The sequence below is a fragment of the Tamandua tetradactyla genome, chromosome 16, assembly GCF_023851605.1.
Source record: "Tamandua tetradactyla isolate mTamTet1 chromosome 16, mTamTet1.pri, whole genome shotgun sequence".
NCBI classification, from domain to species: Eukaryota; Metazoa; Chordata; class Mammalia; order Pilosa; family Myrmecophagidae; genus Tamandua; species Tamandua tetradactyla.
The window spans coordinates 31,293,590-31,317,467 of NC_135342.1; the positions used below are offsets into that span (position 1 = coordinate 31,293,590).

The 23,878-nt window shown below is 36.8% G+C and overlaps 1 long non-coding RNA gene and 1 pseudogene across 1 annotated transcript; both read right to left on the reverse strand.

Annotated features, from left to right (window-relative positions):
- Positions 1 to 1,382: 1,382 nt before the first annotated feature.
- Positions 1,383 to 8,061, reverse strand: LOC143659332 (wee1-like protein kinase 2 pseudogene; annotated as a pseudogene).
- Positions 8,062 to 15,940: 7,879 nt separating this feature from the next.
- LOC143659337 (uncharacterized) lies at positions 15,941 to 23,550 on the reverse strand. The gene is made up of 3 exons (XR_013163497.1): positions 23,096 to 23,550; positions 20,724 to 20,802; positions 15,941 to 18,639 (listed from the first exon to the last, which is right to left on the reverse strand). It is a non-coding gene; the product is annotated as an uncharacterized LOC143659337 (long non-coding RNA).
- Positions 23,551 to 23,878: the final 328 nt, after the last annotated feature.

Consider the following 23,878-nt stretch of genomic DNA (forward strand, 5'->3'; position numbering starts at 1 on the left):
CGACTGATGCAGAAAAGGCATTTGACAAAGTTCAACATCCTTTTTTGATGAAAATACATCAAAGGATAGGAATAGAAGGGAAATTCCTCAACATGATGAGGAAATATGAGAAAAACCTATAGCTAACATAACATCATCCTCCATGGGGAAGGACTGAAAGCTTTTCCTCTAAGATCAGGAACAAGACAAGGATGACCACTGTCATCACTGTTATTCAATATTGTGCTAGAAATTCTAGCCAGAGCAATTAGACAAGGAAAAGAAATAAAAGGCATCCAGATTAGAAAGTAGTAAAACTCCAACTGTTTGCAGATGACATGATCCTATATGTAAAAAATCCTGAAAAATCTACAGCAAAGTTACTAGAGCTAATAAAAGAGTACAGCAAAGTGGCAGGGTACAAGATCAACATCCCAAGATCAGTAGTGTTTCTATACACTAGTAATTAGCAATCTGAGGAGGAAATCAAGAAAAAAATTCCATTTACAACAGCATCCAAAAGAATTAAGTATTTAGGAAAAAGTTTAACTAAGGACAGAGAAGACCTATACACAGAAAACTACAAGAAATTGCTAAATGAAATCATAGAAGACCTAAATAAATAGAATGGCATACTATGTTCATGGATCAGAAGACTAAATACCATTACGCCATCAATTCTACCCAAAATGATTTATAGATTCAATGCAATACCAATTAAAATCCCAACAACTGTCTTTTCAGAAATGGAAAAACCAATAACCAAATTTATTTGGAAGGGCAGGGTGCCCCAAATAGCTAAAAATATCTTGAGAAAGAAAAATGAAGTGGGAGGTCTCACTGACGTTAAAGCATATTACAAAGCTACAGTGGTCAAAATAGCATGGTACTGGCATAAAGATAGATAAATGGCCAATAGAATAGAATTGAGTATTCAGAAATAGACCCACTCATCTATGGACAACTGATCTTTGATAAGGTCATCAGGCCAATCCATTTGGGACAGAGCAGCCTCTTCAAAAATGCTGTTTGGAGAACTGGATATCCATATACAAAAGAACTTCCAAAAAAAAAAAAAAAAAAAGAATGAAAGAAAATCCATTGCTCACATCCTATACAAAAAGTAACTCAAAATGGGTCAAAGATCTAAACATCAGACTAAAGACCATAATCCTTTCAAACTGGCACAAGACAAAATGAAGAAGTTACAAAATCACCATTTTGTAACCATCTAGTTCAGATGTCAGCATACTAAGGCTCTGGGCCAAACCTGGCCTGCTGCCTGATTCTAAAATAAAGTTTTGTTTTTATTTTTTTTTGACAAGATAAAAACCCTTATTTAAAAATATTCCTTTAAATATTCCTATAAATATATATATATATATGGAGAGGGAAGAGGGGAGAGGGGAGAGGGGAAAGGGGAGAGGAAAGAGGAGAGAGGGAGAGAAAAGGATTCAAATAAAATATTATAAAATCACAGGAAACAAAGCCAAATTCTGATCATAAGATTGAGAGAAACTAGTGACACCCAGAAAGTTAAAAGTAGTCCTGGTTCTAAAGCCTCAAGAGAACCAGGGCATAAGAGAACGACCAAGTCAAATTCCCTTCGAGCACTGTATGTCCAGTGTATTTGTCCAACAGGATAACAGCCAGTTCAGAAATGTTCAAGTTATAAGTAGTCTTATTTCTACCTACCTCAGTCATTTATTTAATAAATACTATTTCAGGAAAAGGGATTGTTTCTATCCAGAAAATATATTATAAGAACCATTAATTCAAAGTGCTAAGAATTTTCTTTTAGGAAAGCATCATATGACATGGGAAACACTGTTGAAATACAGGCAAATTTTATCATGAGCTGTTATGTTAATTCAAATCCAAGTTTTATTCTTTTCTATGACCAGCGAGAGCCCTGGGATCCTTAGTGGATAAGTGGCAAGAACAACCTCTTAATCCAGGCTCCGTCCAGGGCTACTTTTCTTCTTTCAATTCAGAGGTCCATGCTTTCTCTTTGTGAGAAGTACACACATTGTGGAAAGATGATACTGGGAATGTAATAAAAGAGAGGAGAAATGGCTACCAATTATTATACTTGGAACAACTGGTAATAAAAACCCTTAATAGCTTTAAGATTAGGAGTGGCTTTTGAAATCTTTGGGCATATAAATTGGTTAATTTTTCAATTTTATAAAAGGAAGTTTGAGACAATTATCTATTTCTAGAATCTATACAGTAGAAGGACAGTTGGTGCAAAAACAATTCTTATGGAGAATGGGAAAAGGGAAAACAAAACTCTCTACCCTCAAGATTTTCCACAGGTAAAGCTTGAAGATCTTGCACTCTTTCCCCTCACCAGGCATTTGGTGCTTCTTGATCCTGTGTGAGCTCCAGACACCCAGCATCACATTGATGGATATTTTCCTTGGGGGACTGGGTCTTCTGGGCTTCTCTCAGTTCCCTTTCCTGTGTGGCTATCTTGAAGTTTACCAAGTCTAGCTGCTGCTGGAGCTCTTTAGTTTTTCCTAGGGAGGGCCAGAGAACTCAATTTCTGATCAGAGCTGCTGTAAAAGGTCTATGCTTTGCATCACATTAGATCATATTCTTGAGTAGATTGTAAAAGTTTTCTGAGAGCTTCTTGGGAATGGCCAAAAGATTACCCTGGCAGAGATGATGCCATTCAACACCACTAGTGGGTAGTGATTCTGCTCTGGCAGCCACTGAAATTGTTAATCCCAAGACAAATATGTCTGCTTTGGGAAGGTGCCAATATTTCATTAGCCAGGAAGCGACTACCTCCCTCTTCCATTTTGGGTTTGCTTAATGAGGTCACATGACCCAAGTCACTGATATTAAACATCACTTTGGCAGAGAGAAACCAATTCACTTCATTTTCAATTTCTTCTGGAACTATAGGAAAGTCACTTTGCAGCTTATGACAAATGAAGATATTACTCGGTTTGATGTCCAGGTGCACCATGCCAGCGTCATGGATATACATAAGCCCAAGATAAAACTGTAGAAGGACGCCCTTGAGTTTTGGCTTTTGGAAATGATTGCCAGACTTCTTGGCTTCTGTTAATAACAGCTTGCAAGCTCCCACCATTGTAGTATTCATTCTGAATAATCATGCGATCATCTTTTGCCCATGCAGAGTAATAACGTACCATGTGAGTGTGATGCCAAAGTACTATGTGGGCATAAACTTCCCACAAAGCCAAATTCTCATTTGACAATCCTGCAAAAGGTCTTGTAGAGCATTTTATTGCATAAACACATCCATCCAGCCTCTTAATGCATTTGTAGACTGTGCCAAATTCTCCAACTCTATTTTTTTCTACTTCTAAGAATTCTTTTTCATAAAGAGAATTCATGTTGATTTCTTGTAGGACACATCTTTTTGGTCCTTGTTCTACCTTGCCTTCCCCTGGATCAGCTTCTTCAAGTTCTCTGGTTTTCTTTTTGCCATTGGATGGAAGGAATAATTTTCTATAGGACTCTGGTGTGAAGGGATTAACGCTGACCAGAAACAATGAGGCCATCTCATATGTGGAAGATACAAAGCATCAGCCACAAATGCTTAAAGCCTCAGGAGGGGACCTTCCCTCTTAAAGAAATCACTGACTGGCTTGCAGGCTTTTGGGAGTAAAGGGACTGTCACAGTGCAGCAACTTTCTCCTGGCACCTTGTGCCAGTGTTTCAGAATATTTAAGAAAGCCTGACATTGGAGTCTTCAGGATCTGATTTGGACTTTTGTCTTTTCCCTAAAATGTGCTGAGTTCAGCTGTTTGGGGAGCTATAAATTTTGCCTCTGAAGCTTGAAATACAAACTTTTCCAGGGGTTGGCTCTGGGCCTCCATATCCTCTTGGTCTTTCTTCTGTCCTTTGTTCTCAGTCTCTTCTTCACAATAGGAAAAATTTAATTTCTTTTTTTAGTTCTTTGTTAATATCACTGTTATCCATCTTAGTTAAAAAAGCTTCATGGCATAGGTAAGTAAGCCTATCAGAAGGGAATGCTATTTACTCGTTGTCAGATGTTCAGCATTCCACGGGAACCAACAGGAAAAGGAGGACACATAGTTAGGAGTTAAGAAATCACTATCAATTGAGATTCCAGGCCTAGGAGAAAGTTTCCTGTTTTTTCTGAAATAAAGTTTTAATGGAACACAGCCACGCATATTTGCTTATGTATTGTCAATGGCTCCCTTTTGTTACAATGGCAGAACTAAGTAGTTGCAACAGAAAAGTCTGCTGACTCTGGGTCTCACTGCTTTAATTAAGAGTCACCAACATATGCTAAAATTAGTGGTAAAAGTTTTATGAGGAATATGATATTTATATAATCTCAAAGAATTTAATAACAAAATCTATTAATTATACAGGGATAAAAATTCACAGTAGAGAAACCAGTAATGGGATAAGCTGACATCAGCCTCATGATATATGATGTACCAAAGACACCATCGCTTCAGTGATTTATGTCAAAAATGTATAACTGAGTCTAATCACGAGGTAACAAGAGACAAATCCAAGCTGAAGGAGAGCCTATAAAAGAGGTACTCATGAAAAATGCCAAGATCATGAAAGGCAAACAAGGACCAAGGTATTATTCCAAATTAAAGGAGACTTCAGTAACATGACTAAATGAGTCCATGATTTTTTTTTTCTCTTCAATTCTAGTCTGGAAAATTTTTTTTTTGTATGAAGAATACTATCAATACTTATTGAAATTTAGTTAAGATCTGTAGATTAGAAAAAAGTATTATGTCTGATTTTGATAATTATGCTGTAGTTATAAAAAGAAAGAACTCATTTTTAAGAAATACACACTGAAACATTTAAGGTAAAAGAGCATCAGGTATGCAGCTCTCATGGGGGGAGAATAGAATGAGAATGACAAAAAGCAAATATGGAGTATATTAACAACCTCTAGGTAAAGGTTATATGTACGTTTTGTACTGTTCTTGGAAGTTTTTTTCTTTATATTGCATTTTTTTAACTTTTAAAAAATTGTATAATATAATATATATACAAAGCAAAGAAAGAAAAAAGCAATAGTTTTCAAAGTACTCTTTAACAAGTAGTTATAGGACAGATCCCAGAGTTTGTCATGGGCTACCATACTATCATCTCAGATTTTTCCTTCTAGCTGCTCCAGAATATAGGAAGCTAGAAGAAGGGATAAATATTTTCATTATCACAATAGACTATTTTTTCTTTTTTTGTGAAAAATAACATATATACAAAAAAGCAATAAATTTCGAATTACAACACAACAATTAATTGTAGAACAGATTTCAGATTTTGGTATGGGTACAATTCCACAATTTTAGGTTTCTACTTCTAGCTGCTCTAAGACACTGGAGACTAAAATAAATATCAATTTAATGATTCAGCAATCATATTTATTTGTTAAACCCTATCTTCTCTGTATAACTCCACCATCACCTTTGAGCTTTCCATCCCACTATTCTCAGTAGTTTTTGATATGAGAAATTATTTTAAAATTAAAAGTTATATAAAATCCCATCAAGTAAGTAAAGAACCTTGCACATATATGTTTAAATCAATAAATTTCAGCTAAAAGAAGAATGATTATACAAATGCAGAGTAGCACAGTGGTTATAATTAACCAGGTTGTGTCTGCATTCTAGCTCCTATAACTAGCTCTGTAATTAAGAAAATTTCTTAATCATCCCAAGCCTTAGTTTCTTCAGATATAAAATACTTAAGCAATTTTATATACATGATAATGTTGTTGTGAGAATTAATAAGGAAATACAGGTAAAATGCTCAAAACAGTGCCTGGCAGAGCATGGAATCGCCTAAGGTTAGTTGCTACTACTATTATTATTCCTCCTCCTGGCTGAATCAGAGACAATGGTCAGTAAGGGAACAGGTCATTACACTGTGGGGAAATTGAACAAGAATGTGAACATTTCACACTTCCCCTTATTCATTTTCGGCTAATGATTTTTTCTTTTCATGTATCTAAGAAAATAGAGCAAAATAATTACATAGTCGTTCTTCAACCACATAAATTATCACCATCTAAATCTAAATGTTCTCATAATCAAAATTTTACCACCTTATCCCCTCAAATTCAAGGTCACTGCTTCCATAATAATTTCCTCTCTAATTCACTAATTTTTACTACTCCATGGGACCATTCTTTTTAACAATCATCCAGGTGTAACCCCTGACCCAATCAACATTTTCTCTTCTCTTTTCTTCATAACCAAATTCCTCAAAAGCACTGTGTTCCAGTTTGCTTGCCTGCCATTTTGTTTAACTAGACCAGTCAGGCTTTCACTCCTAGACTCCACTGAGTCTAGGACCTTCTTATCAAGGCCAAAGATTGTGGTCAATTCTCATTTCTTATTTTAATTCACCTCTCAGATATCATTCTTCCATTGTAAAACATTTTTTTCATCTATCTCTGGTGGCACCACTTCACTGGTTTTAATCCTACTTTAAAAGATGCTTCTTATAAGCAGTCTCTCTAGAAGTCTCTCTCTTCCTGCACTAATTCTCTAGGTGACCTCACCCAATCCTAGGTCTTTAACTATAAGCCATGTGCCAAATTTTTATGTGTGGATTTAAACTCTCCCTGAACTACAGATTTACATTTTCAATAGTCTACTCAGTACCTCTAACTTGACGATTAATCGTCATCTTGAACTTAACATATTCAGTACAGACATTTTTCATCTATCTCTAACCTGCCTTTTCCCTTTCCATCTTAGTTGACTGTATTACCATTCATCTGCTGAAGAGAAAATCTGTTGATTCTTTGATTTCCCTCTTTGCCTCTGTATCTATTTACAAGTCACCAGCCTGCTGTTAGCTCTACATTCAAAATATATTATGAATACTGTGCTGGTCTGAATCTGTGGCATACCCCAGAAAAGCCTATCTTTAAATCCTCATTCAATATTGCTTGGTGGTATCTTTTTATTGTTTCCAATAAGATGTAACCTATCCAATTATTGGTGGTAACTTCTGATTAGGTGGTTTCCTTGGAGATGTGTCTCTGCCTATTCAAGGTGGGGTTACTTACTGGAACCCTTTAAGAGCGAACCATTTTGGAAAAAGCTCAGAGCCACACAGCTACGAGAGCCAACAGAATGGACAAGAGTTCCGGGGAAGCTGCTGAAGAGAAAGCTAGCAGATCTCACCAAGTATCTTTTCAGCTGAGACAGAAACCCCGAACATCACTGGCCTTCTTGAACCAAGGTATCTTTCCCTGGATGCCTTAGATTGGTATTATTACATAATAATACCAATTATTATTATGCAAACTAAAACAAATATCATACCTTCTCATCATCTTCTACTACCAACATTCTAATCCAAACTGTTCAGGCTCCATTCTACTACAGAATTAGCTTTCCAAAGCTTTTCCTATTACTCTTGCCTCCATACAGTCTATCCTCCAAGGCATCTAGAATACTTATCTAAAAATATTGAACAGGATGAAATGATCTCATTATTTTGAATACCCCTCCAAAACAGTGCAAGTAGGACTGCAAAACAATAAAAAGATAGACACCATGTATAACAAAACTATGGAAGACAGTACATTTAAAACTCCAAATATGAGTAGGTAGAGACAAAATACTAAAGTAAGACTTGTACTGCTGATCATTTCTAAAGGAAAAAGCAGAGGGACGTAACATAGGGCATATGACAATCCTGAGAACGCCAAAATAACCAACAAGTACTCACTAGAAAGCTTAACAGGCTAATTTTATAAGAGAAGTTGAAAACGAGTGAGTACATGGTGCCGGTAAGCTTTGAAGAGGGAGGAAGTGGTAAATCAGAAGGAAAAAGGGCTGTGATTAGGTATAGGCATGTGGAAGGCTTAACGGAAGGTTGGAAAAGCTTATCTCCTCATTTGGAGAATCTGGGTGAAGAGCATATGAAAATACTTGTTAAATTTTTGCAGCTTTTCTGTAAGCCTGAAATTATTTATTAAAAAAGAGTTTTATGTCCTGAACAGAGTAATGGTTACAAGAGTGTCTGCCTCATTAAGCTGTACATGTGGCTTTTAATGTGGTTTCTAGTTTCATTTTTTTCTGTTCCATTTTTTTTTTTTTAATGATATAGCTTTTTTTTTTTATTAATTAAAAAAAGAATTAACAAAACAATTAGAAATCATTCCAATCTACATGTACAATCAGTAATTCTTAATAACATCACATAGTTGCATATTCATCATTTCTTAGTACATTTGCATCGATTTAGAAAAAGAAATAAAAAGACAACAGAATAAGAATTAAAACAATAATAGAAAGAAAAAAAACAAAAAAAACAAAAACAAAAAACCTATACCTCACATGCAGCTTCATTCAGTGTTTTAACATAATTGCATTACAATTGGGTAGTATTGTGCTGTCCATTTCTGAGTTTTTATATCCAGTCCCGTTGTACAGTCTGTATCCCTTCATCTCCAATTATCCCTTCTCTTTTTTTTTTTTTTTTTAATTAACGGAAAAAAAGAAATTAACCCAACATTTAGAGATCATACCATTCTACACATGCAATCATTAATTCTTAACATCATCACATAGATGCATGATCATCATTTCTTAGTACATTTGCATTGGTTTAGAAGAACTAGCAACATAACCGAAAAAGATATAGAATGTTAATATAGAGAAAAAAATAAAAGTAATAATTGTAAAATCAAAACAAAACAAAACAAAACAAAACAAAAACCTATAGCTCAGATGCAGCTTCATTCAGTGTTTTAACATGATTACTTTGCAATTAGGTATTATTGTGCTGTCCATTTTTGAGTTTTTGTATCTAGTCCTGTTGCACAGTCTGTATCCCTTCAGCTTCAATTACCCATTGTCTTACCCTGTTTCTAACTCCTGCTGAACTCTGTTACCAATGACATATTTCAAGTTTATTCTCGAATGTCCGTTCACATCAGTGGGACCATACAGTATTTGTCCTTTAGTTTTTGGCTGGATTCACTCAGCATAATATTCTCTAGGTCCATCCATGTTATTACATGGTTCATAAGTTTATCTTGTCTTAAAGCTGCATAATATTCCATCGTATGTATATACCACAGTTTGTTTAGCCACTCTTCTGTTGATGGAGATTTTGGCTGTTTCCATCTCTTTGCAATTGTAAATAATGCTGCTATAAACATTGGTGTGCAAATGTCCGTTTGTGTCTTTGCCCTTAAGTCCTTTGAGTAGATACCTAGCAATGGTATTGCTGGGTCGTATGGCAGTTCTATATTCAGCTTTTTGAGGAACCGCCAAACTGCCTTCCACAGTGGTTGCACCCTTTGACATTCCCACCAACAGTGGATAAGTGTGCCTCTTTCTCCGCATCCTCTCCAGCACTTGTCATTTTCTGTTTTGTTGATAATGGCCATTCTGGTGGGTGTGAGATGATATCTCATTGTGGTTTTGATTTGCATTTCTCTAATGGCCAGGGACATTGAGCATCTCTTCATGTGCCTCTTGGCCATCCGTATTTCCTCTTCTGAGAGGTGTCTGTTCAAGTCTTTTTCCCATTTTGTAATTGGGTTGGCTGTCTTTTTGTTGTTGAGATGAACAATCTCTTTATAAATTCTGGATACTAGACCTTTATCTGATATATCATTTCCAAATATTGTCTCCCATTGTGAAGGCTGTCTTTCTACTTTCTTGCTGAAGTTCTTTGATGCACAAAAGTGTTTAATTTTGAGGAGTTCCCATTTATTTATTTCCTTCTTCAGTGCTCTTGCTTTAGGTTTAAGGTCCATAAAACCGCCTCCAGTTGTAAGATCCATAAGATATCTCCCTACATTTTCCTCTAACTGTTTTATGGTCTTAGACCTAATGTTTAGATCTTTGATCCATTTTGAGTTAACTTTTGTATAGGGTGTGAGAGATGGGTCTTCTTTCATTCTTTTGCATATGGATATCCAGTTCTCTAGGCACCATTTATTGAAGAGACTGCTCTGTCCCAGGTGAGTTGGCTTGACTGCCTTATCAAAGATCAAATGTCCATAGATGAGAGGGTCTATATCTGAGCACTCTATTCGATTCCATTGGTCGATATATCTATCTTTATGCCAATACCATGCTGTTTTGACCACTGTGGCTTCATAATATGCCTTAAAGTCAGGCAGCGCGAGACCTCCAGCTTCGTTTTTTTTTCCTCAAGATGTTTTTAGCAATTCGGGGCACCCTGCCCTTCCAGATAAATTTGCTTATTGGTTTTTCTATTTCTGAAAAATAAGTTGTTGGGATTTTGATTGGTATTGCATTGAATCTGTAAATCAATTTAGGTAGGATTGACATCTTAACTATATTTAGTCTTCCAATCCATGAACACGGTATGCCCTTCCATCTATTTAGGTCTTCTGTGATTTCTTTTAGCAGTTTTTTGTAGTTTTCTTTATATAGGTTTTTTGTCTCTTTAGTTAAATTTATTCCTAGGTATTTTATTCTTTTAGTTGCAATTGTAAATGGGATTCGTTTCTTGATTTCCCCCTCAGCTTGTTCATTACTAGTGTATAGAAATGCTACAGATTTTTGAATGTTGATCTTGTAACCTGCTACTTTGCTGTACTCATTTATTAGCTCTAGTAGTTTTGTTGTGGATTTTTCCGGGTTTTCGACGTATAGTATCATATCGTCTGCAAACAGTGATAGTTTTACTTCTTCCTTTCCAATTTTGATGCCTTGTATTTCTTTTTCTTGTCTAATTGCTCTGGCTAGAACCTCCAACACAATGTTGAATAATAGTGGTGATAGTGGACATCCTTGTCTTGTTCCTGATCTTAGGGGGAACGTTTTCAATTTTTCCCCATTGAGGATGATATTAGATGTGGGTTTTTCATATATTCCCTCTATCATTTTAAGGAAGTTCCCTTGTATTCCTATCTTTTGAAGTGTTTTCAACAGGAAAGGATGTTGAATCTTGTCGAATGCCTTCTCTGCATCAATTGAGATGATCATGTGATTTTTCTGCTTTGATTTGTTGATATGGTGTATTACATTAATTGATTTTCTTATGTTGAACCATCCTTGCATACCTGGGATGAATCCTACTTGGTCATGATGTATAATTCTTTTAATGTGCTGTTGGATACGATTTGCTAGAATTTTATTGAGGATTTTTGCATCTGTATTCATTAGAGAGATTGGTCTGTAGTTTTCTTTTTTTGTAATATCTTTGCCTGGTTTTGGTATGAGGGTGATGTTGGCTTCATAGAATGAATTAGGTAGTTTTCCCTCCACTTCGATTTTTTGGAAGAGTTTGAAGAGAATTGGTACTAATTCTTTCTGGAACGTTTGGTAGAATTCACATGTGAAGCCATCTGGTCCTGGACTTTTCTTTTTAGGAAGCTTTTGAATGACTAATTCAATTTCTTTACTTGTGATTGGTTTGTTGAGGTCATCTATGTCTTCTTGAGTCAAAGTTGGTTGTTCATGTCTTTCCAGGAACCCGTCCATTTCCTCTAAATTGTTGTATTTATTAGCGTAAAGTTGTTCATAGTATCCTGTTATTACCTCCTTTATTTCTGTGAGGTCAGTAGTTATGTCTCCTCTTCCATTTCTGATCTTATTTATTTGCATCCTCTCTCTTCTTCTTTTTGTCAGTCTTGCTAACGGCCCATCAATCTTATTGATTTTCTCATAGAACCAACTTCTGGCCTTATTGATTTTCTCTATTGTTTTCATGTTTTCAATTTCATTTATTTGTGCTCTAATCTTTGTTATTTCTTTCCTTTTGCTTGCTTTGGGGTTAGCTTGCTGTTCTTTCTCCAGTTCTTCCAAATGGATAGTTAATTCCTGAATTTTTGCCTTTTCTTCTTTTCTGATATAGGCATTTAGAGCAATAAATTTCCCTCTTAGCACTGCCTTTGCTGCGTCCCATAAGTTTTGATATGTTGTGTTTTTATTTTCATTCGCCTTGAGGTATTTGCTAATTTCCCTTGCAATTTCTTCTTTGACCCACTCGTTGTTTAGGAGTGTGTTGTTGAGCCTCCACGTATTTGTGAATTTTCTGGCACTCTGCCTATTATTGATTTCCAACATCATTCCTTTATGGTCCGAGAAAGTGTTGTGTAAGATTTCAATCTTTTTAAATTTGTTAAGACTTGCTTTGTGACCCAGCATATGGTCTATCTTTGAGAATGATCCATGAGCACTTGAGAAAAAGGTGTATCCTGCTGTTGTGGGATGTAATGTCCTATAAATGTCTATTAAGTCTAGTTCATTTATAGTAATATTCAGATTCTCTATTTCTTTGTTGATCCTCTGTCTAGATGTTCTGTCCCTTGATGAGAGTGGTGAGTTGAAGTCTCCAACTATTATGGTATATGTGTCTATTTCCCTTTTCAGTGTTTGCAGTGTATTCCTCACGTATTTTGGGGCATTCTGGTTCGGTGCATAAATATTTATGATTGTTATGTCTTCTTGTTTAATTGTTCCTTTTATTAGTAGATAGTGTCCTTCTTTGTCTCTTTTAACTGTTTTACATTTGAAGTCTAATTTGTTGGATATTAGTATAGCCACTCCTGCTCTTTTCTGGTTGTTATTTGCATGAAATATCTTTTCCCAACCTTTCACTTTCAACCTATGTTTATCTTTGGGTCTAAGATGTGTTTCCTGTAGACAGCATATAGAAGGATCCTGTTTTTTAATCCATTCTGCCAATCTATGTCTTTTGATTGGGGAATTCAGTCCATTGACATTTAGTGTTATTACTGTTTGGATAATATTTTCCTCTAACATTTTGCCTTTTGTATTATATATATCATATCTGATTTTCCTTCTTTCTACACTCTTTTCCATATCTCTCTCTTCTGTCTTTTTGTGTCTGACTCTAGTGCTCCCTTTAGTATTTCTTGCAGAGCTGGTCTCTTGGTCACAAATTCTTTCAGTGACTTTTTGTCTGAGAATGTTTTAATTTCTCCCTCATTTTTGAAGGATAATTTTGCTGGATATAGGAGTCTTGGTTGGCAGTTTTTCTCTTTTAGTAATTTAAATATATCATCCCACTGTCTTCTAGCTTCCATGGTTTCTGCTGAGAAATCTACACAAAATCTTATTGGGTTTCCCTTGTATGTAATGGATTGTTTTTCTCTTGCTGCTTTCAAGATCTTCTCTTTCTCTTTGACCTCTGACATTCTAACTAGTAAGTGTCTTGGAGAACGCCTATTTGGGTCTAATCTCTTTGGGGTGCGCTGCACTTCTTGGATCTGTAATTTTAGGTCTTTCATAAGAGTTGGGAAATTTTCAGTGATAATTTCTTCCATTAGTTTTTCTCCTCCTTTTCCCTTCTCTTCTCCTTCTGGGACACCCACAACACGTATATTTGTGCGGTTCATATTGTCCTTGAGTTCCCTGATACCCTGTTCAAATTTTTCCATTCTTTTCCCTATAGTTTCTGTTTCTTTTTGGAATTCAGATGTTCCATCCTCCAAATCACTAATTCTATCTTCTGTCTCTTTAAATCTATCATTGTAGCTATCCATTATTTTTTCTATGTTTGCTACTTTATCCTTCACTTCCATAAGTTCTGCGATTTGTTTTTTCAGTTTTTCTATTTCTTCTTTATGTTCAGCCCATGTCCTCTTCATGTCCTCCCTCAATTTATCGATTTCATTTTTGAAGAGGTTTTCCATTTCTGTTCGTATATTCAGCATTAGTTGTCTCAGCTCTTGTGTCTCATTTGAGCTATTGGTTTGTTCCTTTGACTGAGCCATATTCTCAATCTTTTGAGCGTGGACAGTTATCTTCTGCTGCTGGCGTCTGGGCATTTATTCAGATTTCTCTTGGTGTTGGACCCAGCAAGGTTGTAATATTTTTCTGTGAAATCTCTGGGTTCTGTTTTTCTTATCCTGCCCAGTAGGTGGCGCTCGTGGCACCCGTTTGTCTGCGGGTCCCACCAGTAAAAGGTGCTGTGGGACCTTAAACTTTGGAAAACTCTCGCCGTCCGGGTGGTTCGCTAGCCGAAACGGCTTGAGCCGGCCCGGGGTCCGAACGCAGGGAGGGTTGCTGGTCGCCGCAGCCAGGGAAAGAGCCCGTCCGAATTTCCTAGTCGGCCCTGGGCAACACGCGTGGCGGGAGGGCGCCAGCGGCAGCGGCCCGCCCGAGAGAGTGCACGTTCCCCGGGAGTCACGGGTTTGGAAGGGGCCTCCCCCACCCGTCACCGTTCTCCGCGGGCTGGGGATTTCCGATCCAATTCTCTCAGTTGGTCCGGGGGCTGCGCGTGGTGTGGGCGCCAGCCGTCTTTGTTTCAGGGGACCGCCTCTCCAATTCTCCCAGCCGGCCCGGGAAGGGGGAAGGGAGTAACTCCGGCCGCTTGCCACCCCGCCCGGTAAGTCCCGCGCGCCTCGGCGATCTCACCCGAGCTGCTTCTCTCAGCCAGCCAGCCGTTCCAGGATGGGGTACGCTGTCTTTTTTATCTCTGTTGTGGCTTTGGGCGCTTTCTGTATCGTTTCTACTCCCCTAGTAGGTGTCCTGGAGAAGAAACTAAGATCCGCGCGTCTTACTAAGCCGCCATCTTCCAGGAAGTCCTCTGTTCCATTTTTAATGGAAAGTTTTAAAATTATAAATTGGAAAAGCTTAAATCTGATCATGACTTCTAATCACTTTTAGAAAACAACCCAAATTCCTGTCAATCAACAGAAAACTACACAGGACATGGCCCTTCCAAACACTCTCTCTCATTTCTTATCACTACCTTCTCATTAATTCTGCTCAACCATAGTTATTGCTCCTGAAACAAAGCTCATTCCCAACTCAAGGCATTTGCTGCTTACTGTGTTTGAAATTTTCTTATCCTGCATAATCCTATGGCCTTAGCCCTTACTTCTTGTTGTTACTTCTGTTTAAATATCTCTATCTCAGAATATATAAATAAATGTAAATGCAAAGACAGGCTGAAAGCAGTTGAATTCAAAATACAGACAAAATACAGATAAAATATTGCACTGGGAAAAGAGAGTAAGCCCCTAATGAAATGAGAAAGAATTATGAGAATGTGGGTGAGTATTAAAACGGGTACAGATGAAGTTGTTTTGGAAAGTCTGGTGAGATGTTTATGTCTTCCCAGGTCTCAGGCCTTTTCCACACATGCCTTGGGCCTCTGAAGGGATACTTCAAAATTACATCTTATGATGTGCCTCCTCCTCCCTGACCACCTGGGTTGTTTCTGGCAATGATGACTTCTCCACCTAACACCTTTCTTACTCACTGATACATATTCTTGTATTTCCCTCATTATTATCCAGGGCTCTTTCCATTGTTCCAGTAAGGTAATCATGTATGGTTTAGAAATGGAATGTCCTGCTTACAAGGAAAGAATATAGAAAAGAAACAAAGTACAAGTTCAAAAAAACTTTGAGCATTGGTTAAATTGTAATAAACTAAAAGGTCACAATGATATTGATAAAATACTTCAAGGCTGAGTCCTCAACCTTGGGGTTCATCTCTATGAAACTTATTTCTACAAAGGAAAGGTTAGCCTACTTAAAATTATGCCTAAGAGTCACTCCCAAAGAGCTTCTTTAGTTGTTCAGATGTGGCCTCTCTCTCTAAGCCAACCCAGCAGGTGAACTCACTGCCCTCCCCACCTACGTGAGACATGACTCCCAGGGGTGTAAATCTCCCTGGCAACATGGGACAACTTCCAGGATTCCCCAGGACCCAGCATCACGAGTCTGAGAAAGCCTTATTGACCAAAAGGGGGAAGAGAGAAATGAGACAAAATAAAGTTTCAGTGGCTGAGAGATTTCAAACAGAGCCAAGAAGTTATCCTGGAGGTAATTTTTATGCATTATATAGATATCCCTTTTTAGTTATGTTGTTTTGGAGTGGCTAGAGGAAAGTACCTAAAACCGTTGAGCTATCTTCCAGTAGCTTTGATTCTTGAAGATGACTAACTAACTATATATATATATATATATATATATATATAACTTTACATATATACTTTACTATATATATACTTTATAACATGACTGTGTGATTGTGAAAACCTTGTATCTCATATTCCTTTTATCCAGGGTATAGATAGATGAGTAAAAAAATATGGATAAACAATAAATAAATAATGGAGGGGATAAGGGGTAAAATAAATTAAGTAGCTTGAAATATTAGTGGTCAATGACAGGGAGAGATAAGGGGAATGGGAAGTATGAGTTTTTCTTTTTTTTCTGGAGTGATGCAAATGCTGAAAAATGATTATGGTGATGAATACACAAGTATGTGATGACATTGTGAGTTACTGATTTTACACCATGTATAGGCTGCATGTGTGTGAAGTTTTTTCAAAAATATTTAAGAAACTGATATTGCTAAAATACTTGAAAGAAGAGGAGAGTAGGGGATTCAAGAATCCAAATTTACAGAAAAGGTCTTATTTCAAATGAAAAACAGACATGTATGTTTTGTGTCTTGACAGAAAGTATGACATTATGAGTGAAAACACAAATTGTGGAACCAGAGTGCCTGGATTCAAATTCCTGCTTCTACTACCTACCAGCTATGTGACCTTGGTAACTCACTTAAATTCAGTGTGCTTCAGCATTTTCATCTAAAATGGTTGAAAAGAGAGTACTTATCTCAGAGAGCTCTGAGGATAAAAAAACACAATACAAATATGGGTGAAGAGCTAATACAGTGACTGGTATAATGTAAGCTATTAATATAGTTATTGTTATTTTGTTAAGAGAAAAAAACAAAAAGTTTCCTGAGACATATATAGGGTACTCATTTAATCTTAATGCAAAGTTCATGGATTATACATTTTAATCACAAAATGAGGTTAAATGTTTTGTACAAAATAAAGTAAGACCTTCAGTTTTTAATTATTTTGATTTATTCAATACACCATTATAAGAAGTCATGCAGGATCTTCAGATAGAAGAAATTATGATTCTTTGTCTAGTCATACTGCTTGCACGTGTGGGTCAGATAATAGCAGAGTATTTACAAAAACCGTAGGCATAAATGCAATTGGAAAAGTGGCCTTTTTGTCAATATTTATGTAATAAATACTGCAGGATTTTAATCTGCCATTTCATCATTTCCAATCTAATAAAGCTCAAACCATTTATTTGGAAGCAGGAAGAAGAAATTTTTAAGAAAGCCCTAAAACCTAAAATGGAGAAGGTCTTTCAGGGAGCAGATTCTAAATTGTTTGAGAGAGGTAAACTTACCCAGTGAGACCAAGTTACTATAATTCTCTAACATCACATTTCTGTATAAGTCCTTCTGAGAAGAATCCAGACTCTCCCACTCCTGCTGAGAGAAGGCTATGGCCACATCCCTGAATGTCACTGATCCCTGAAACTGCAAAGCCATATATTTCTGGTGAAATTAAAGAAAATGTTTTCCAGATGAAATGAGAGGAAATAAAAACTTCAATGTAGTAAGGGAACAATAACATAGCAATCAAGCAGGCTGCAAGCCTGTGACATGGGAGGTGAATGAAGCAGAGTATTTGCATGTTTTAGAAGAATCCTGCTATTACAGACATAATTTTCTGTGCATTGTGGGATATCAAAATACTTCAGATCTATTAGGGAATAGATGAAAAAATCCAAGTTTCCCTATTAAATAAAGAGTGTGTATAAAGACACTGCCTGCTAGGGACCTGACTTATAAATTCCCAAGAACTATTAGTCTCCATATTATTTTCCTTTTCAGAAAAAAGTTAAGGGTTTTTTTTTTTCTTTTTTTGAGTGTAGTATCAAATCTCTATTTTAGAAAATAGGTATCACACAAATTTGTTAATTCCTCAAGCATCAAGATATCATGTCAGATCATATCATCAGTATCTTTCCTTGTATTAACAAATAAATACTTTTCATGATAGCATTAAAGTATATCTTCTGGATGCAGATCAGAGTCAGTCATTAGTTTACATGTATAAATTGAGATTGTACCAAATGTCTTGGATTTCCCCAATTCTAACAAGCAATGTTAATCTACTATTTATGATAAATACACTCATATTGTCATGTACCATCCACCATTCAATACTTTCACTGTTCCTGAGCTAGTGAATTATAAAGAAAATGACTGGGAATCATATGTATGTCACCTAAGTCTCTGGCAGGTCTTGTCCCACAACAAGATTGACCTAGTAGTACCTCTCTCTCAGGAGTCCCTTGGCAAGAACCATGATACTGATGTTTCCTGTCACAGTAATGTCCCTAATCTATCTTAAAAGCCTTATACAGCATGAGATGCCATCATACTAAAACTGAGACCAATCCAAACAAATCTTTTTGATGTGAGGTCAAATGAGGTTAGCACATCTCACCAAATCACTGAATGACACAGGAAGCTCAAATAATTCTCTCTTTGGACTTCACTCTTTCACTGCTTCATCACAGCATGTCAGCAAAATTTAGCACATTGGACCTGTTTAGTAATTTGCCCAGTGAATTCATGAACATCGATTAGAAAAGAGGATCTAGCATCACTGTTCGAACAGAAGGAATCAAGAAAAAGTACTCAGATGGTGCTCTCTCAAATAGAAAGCTTCAGGTTAATCAATGAAAACTAAAAATTCTAATATATCAAGGAGAAACACCAACTTACATGGGCCATGCTTTTAGAAATATAAGAATTGATCAGCCCTCCTTGGGGTTCCTGTACCAGAGAAATTCATATTCCAGAGAATCCAGAACTGAGAGAAGAAAAGAGGGCTTTAATATTCTCAATTAGTTAAGTTAATATACCTTCTTACTTCTCAATTTTGGCTTTCAAACTATGCTACAATCACCCTCACATAAAATTCTGGGGAAGAAGAGAAGGATTCTGAATCTAAACCCCAGCAAACCAAGCGCGCACAGTTGAGTAGAGCACTTCAAAACCCAAACCAGACACTTCAGCATGATGTTTTCCAGCTAGTCCCTCTTTTTGGGGAGGCTGATCTGGATCTGGGATTGAGCTGCACAATGCTGACTTGAACAGATTCTTCTCCCTCTATTCTGCATTCTAAGACTGAAAAAGAGTCCACATCATCCAAATCAGAACTTCTTATGTGGCCTCAGTATAAGGTAAGTTGGTGAATAAATGGGAGACAGACAATAAGGAAGGAAATGACCAGGCAGCTGCTAACATCTTGGTCACTCAATTTCCTCATTATTAAAATAGTGATAAAAATATCAGCTATTGCATATGGTTGTTTTAAAGAAAATCTAAATAAAATATTTAATAGAAAAGAAAAATTGTTTAACATGAGTTAGCTATTATCATTGAAAATTAAGAATATTACATAACCCTTTCTTTTTATAAAAGAAACAATTCTGCTGTTTCCATTTTTTACTTATAAATTTCTGTGACATTTTTCTTATAATTTTAACTAAAAAATTTAGAGCCTGGCCTTAAGAATGCAAAACTTCATTTTTGAAAAAATTTGGCTGAAATGTTTCTACAATTAAAAAAAAAAGAAGATAAACTAAAGAGATAATTACAATTAAATGCAACACATGATACTGGATGGGATCTAAGAATGGAGGAAAAAGGCTCAAAAGGACATTACTGGGACATAAGAAAAAACTGCAATATAGAATGTAAGCTTTATATCAATATTAAATTACTTGAACTTGATAACTGTACTTAAGGTGATTACGTAAGTGAATATCCTTGTTTATAGAGAATGTACATGGAAATATTATGTGCCCAAGGATTATGATGTGTGTAACTTGCTCTAAAATGTTCAGGAAGTAGACAGATGATAGAGTTATACAGTAAAGACAGCAAAATATTAAAATTGTTGAATCTAGGTTTTGGGGGATGTGGGAGTATGATGGAGTTACTGTATGGGTATGTATTATTTTTGTAATTGTCTAAGTTTGAAATTATTTCAAAATAAAAAATGTTAAATTATGTTAATTTAAAAAATGTTAAATATAAATATATATATATATATATATATAGCTGGAAAATTTCTCTTTTCCCTAGTAGCTGCAGAGAAAGGCATTTTCTAAATAATAAAGTGGCTCAAAAACCCTAATCTGATAAGACACAAAATTGGGAACATTAATAAAAGGTTCAATCCTATTCTTTCTGTGCTATATGGAGATTAATGGAAATGTTTATAATGCATATCATTTTATTCTATTATCCTATATAAGTTTGTCACCGGAAAAGTAATTTGTTACAACAGATCCTTGGAAGTTATTTTCCCTGCACTGATAATTGTTATATGACATTGCTATAATCCTTCAAAGATCTGTATTTGTAAGGTTTGTACTTGTAAGGTTTTTCAAACAAGAAAAATATCACTGGTGCTTCTCTTTCCTTCCTGCTGCACACACAGTGGTATATGTTTGTGTATAGTGAAACCCATGATTTTCTTTTTGAAATGAAGAGCTGAATAGTCCTTTCTTCCTTAATGTGATCCTATTCTGTAGATAATGAACAAAACCCAATAGGTGCGCTAATAAAAAAGGGAGGTGCACAACAAAATATTAATAAGTATTATGTCTGGAAAGATAAAGTTATGGGTAAGTTTAACTTTTTTCATAAGTTCTATGGGTCACTGTTTTTTTTTTTGTTTCCATTGTCCACCTTCAGAAATTTAATAAAAGGATTTTTTATATTATTAAAAAGTTGTTCTAGGGTGGTATAGTGGCAGAGTTCTTGCCTGCCATGCCAGAGCCCCGGGTTTGATTCCCAGTGCCTGCCCATGCGGGGAAAAAAAAAAAAAAGTTATTCTAGTAGGTACAATCAAGTCATAATAAAACTGTGACTGAATAGGCTCACCATGGAAAACCAGTTCTTGCACATCCTTCAGTTCTAGTTCATCCATACGAGTGGATTTAATCACTAATAAGATTCTTCTCTGAAAGATATAATTCAAATAAGTGGCCTTTACAAGCTGAATGAGAGAATGAATTCAAAGTAGAGAGAATTATCTTGGATACACAAGATACTCAAAAAATGCAGCCAAACGCTTCTTTTTCTTCATGAAAAAAATAAACTATGTTCTATGCAATTCTTGCAAAATGCCATACAAAACTCTATAAGAAATGGGATTCATATATAATTTAAAATGTTCATGAATACTACTGAATATAGTTTAAAACTATTTCATATGCATACTGAATATATTTAAAACTATTTCATATGCAGATACACTCATGAGTATATTTGAGTATAGTTTACACTAAGTATAGTAAAACTATTTCATATGCATTTTTCTTCTTATAACTATACTTACAACTATATTTTTATTCATTGTACAATACTCCATCACATAAATGTAGGGTAACTTACTTAACCATTTACATAATTTTGAAATCTAATTTTGTACAACATCAGGCCCAGATATTAAAGTCTTTTATTGCATATCAATAGTCCTAAATATCTTTATTAGGTATATCACTTTATGTTAATCAAATAAAATAACAATGTTTCTTTCCCCCCAAATAAACATATATAGATATAAACTACAATTGTGTAAACAATTATAGGTGGTTTATGGTCACCTGGAAGTTAAATGATTTGTTTGAGAATCTTTGCTTTTCACCAGTTGAATCTAGACTGTTTCTTAACTTTGCAAACAATTAAATTTGCATCCCAATTAAATTCATATTTCTATTGATACTGATTTCTGGAGGGGAATTACCCAGAATTGCCAAATAATAAATTGCTAACATTTTCTAAGCACTTGTGTTCCTGGCACTGTTTTAAGGGACTTTACACAGATTAACACATTTCAGCCTCATTACACCTGCTATGAAATAGGAACTATTATTATCCCTATTTTAGAGATTTAGAAAACAGTGTGTGCAGATAGCCCAAGCTCAAACAGCTAGTAAATAGTAAAGTCAAGATTCAAAGCCCGATATTTACATTTCAGGGCTCATGCTCTTCAAAAAGTACACCACACTGCTTTCCACTGTCTAGACAATATGTGTGAAACAGACTCTGGTGTCCAACCTCAAATACAAATTAGTGAGGACATAGACCTACTTATATGCCTAAACTTACATATACTTTCCCACTTCTAAAGGCCTCTCATGAAGGATGACACTGTCATGTGCTTACTGAAATAATTAAATTGATTCCTATCTTGTTATACTTTGGCAATGAAGCCTTGATAGAAAATAAAAGTTATGTACTATGTGATACCAACCCAATATCAGTATTAATCTCTTCCTTACCAAATCAGAGTAAAGTACAGCCCAAAAAGCAAACTTTGGGAGTTGTATTTCTGTATCATACCATCACAGTACTCACAAAGAACACAGAAGAGACTGAAATAATTCATTAAAAGGTGATGAGACTATTAATTAAAGAGAGAATGAGGGGTCACTGTGAAGGGTAATTCATCTCCAAGGCCCCCAGTATTCACTAGGAAAAATGATCTAGAGTAGATAACTATATAAAGTAGAATATTTCGGGTAAAGGAAAACTAATGCTGTCGTGTTCTTAAAAGAACAATAATTTTATGAACTAAAAGGAAACACAAAACGTCCTGTCATAATTTTTAGTTGTGCATGAACAATAATTTATTCCTCCTTTTGGAGAATGACTGTACTGGGGACAGAAAGAGACCTGTGAGGCAACAGGCCTTTTTTTGGAGAACATAATTACTCAGAAAACACCTACGTCACACCCATCCTGACATCACACAGAACCAGATGCAAGTGAAAGGGAGGTGGGTATCTGGGATCAGCACACTGGGAATGCTGTGGTTCTCAAACAGGTAACGGGCCCTCACATAGCTCCCAATCTCCTGGGGACATTCCATCCAGTCTTCTCAGGTGCTTTTCTTGAAGACACGTCAAGGTCTGAAATTCCCCTTCTCAAGACCAGTTTTGGGCCTTCCTGCTGAGAAATTTCATTCAAGGGCTCAATACCTAACCTCCGTCTTAGGGCCAACTGTCTGGGGCAGACCCAAGAGACTGTGAGGGGAGAAAGTGCAGGAGGCAACAAGAAACTAGAGCACAGGTCAGAGCGGCACACACCTCACAGCTCAAGAACGCAGGTCCGCACAGAGGCCACGCACCCAGTTTTTCCCGGGCGCACACGTGGACCTGTCATCCGCATTCTGTTTTATACACAACCCGTCTATCCCATACAGTCATCGCCCCACCGCCTCCCTCGCCCGACGCTGGTCCCGCACACACAGGCCTGGGGTCCCGCTTGTCCATGTCCGCAGCCGGGGCCCGCTCCCCTCGAGCACGTTCCTCGCCTGACAGGGGTCAGGTTCCGCGCCTGCTCGCGTCTGCAGAGGTCTCCCACTCTCCATACGCCTTTGACGCGTTGCTTTCCTTCACAGAAAGCCAAGTCACCCCATAGGGCTGGTCGAAATCTGCAGCCTCCTCCCTCAGGCCGGGTGTCTTCTCCTCTCTGAAGTCCTAAGACTGTTTCGGGGCCTCAAATCACAAAATACCGGAAAAGAAGCCTGAGGTCGATTTGTCCCGGACACCCTCTGGGAAATGTAGTCCAAGTCTGCCTAAAATTTAAATACGTAATAAAATGATCGCAGTAGCCTTCGGGAAATGTAGTCGGAAGCCGTAAAACTCTGGCACACAAGCGGCCATGATCTTAAGGATTGCTTGCCCTGCGCCGCGGAGACTTCTGGGAGTCCGGTTGGTACTAGGCTTTAGCCGGTGCGGTTCTAGCGTCCCTGGCGGCCCGGCGGGGCACTTCTCATCTGAAAGCCGGACGAGCCTCTGAGCCCAGAAGAGTTAAGACGGCCTGGCCGGACTAGGGTAGGCTGGATGAGGTCCTCAGAACTCAAGGATGCCCAACACATCAGGCCGAGGTAGGGTGACTTTTAAGAGCCAATCCGGGACATTGCCATACCAGAACCCCCGTCCCCCAACCCCTTCGATAATAAATAATAATTATAGCAATGTGTGTTAGACATTAACGTTAAAATAGGAAAAAAAGTTGTTTTTGTCATT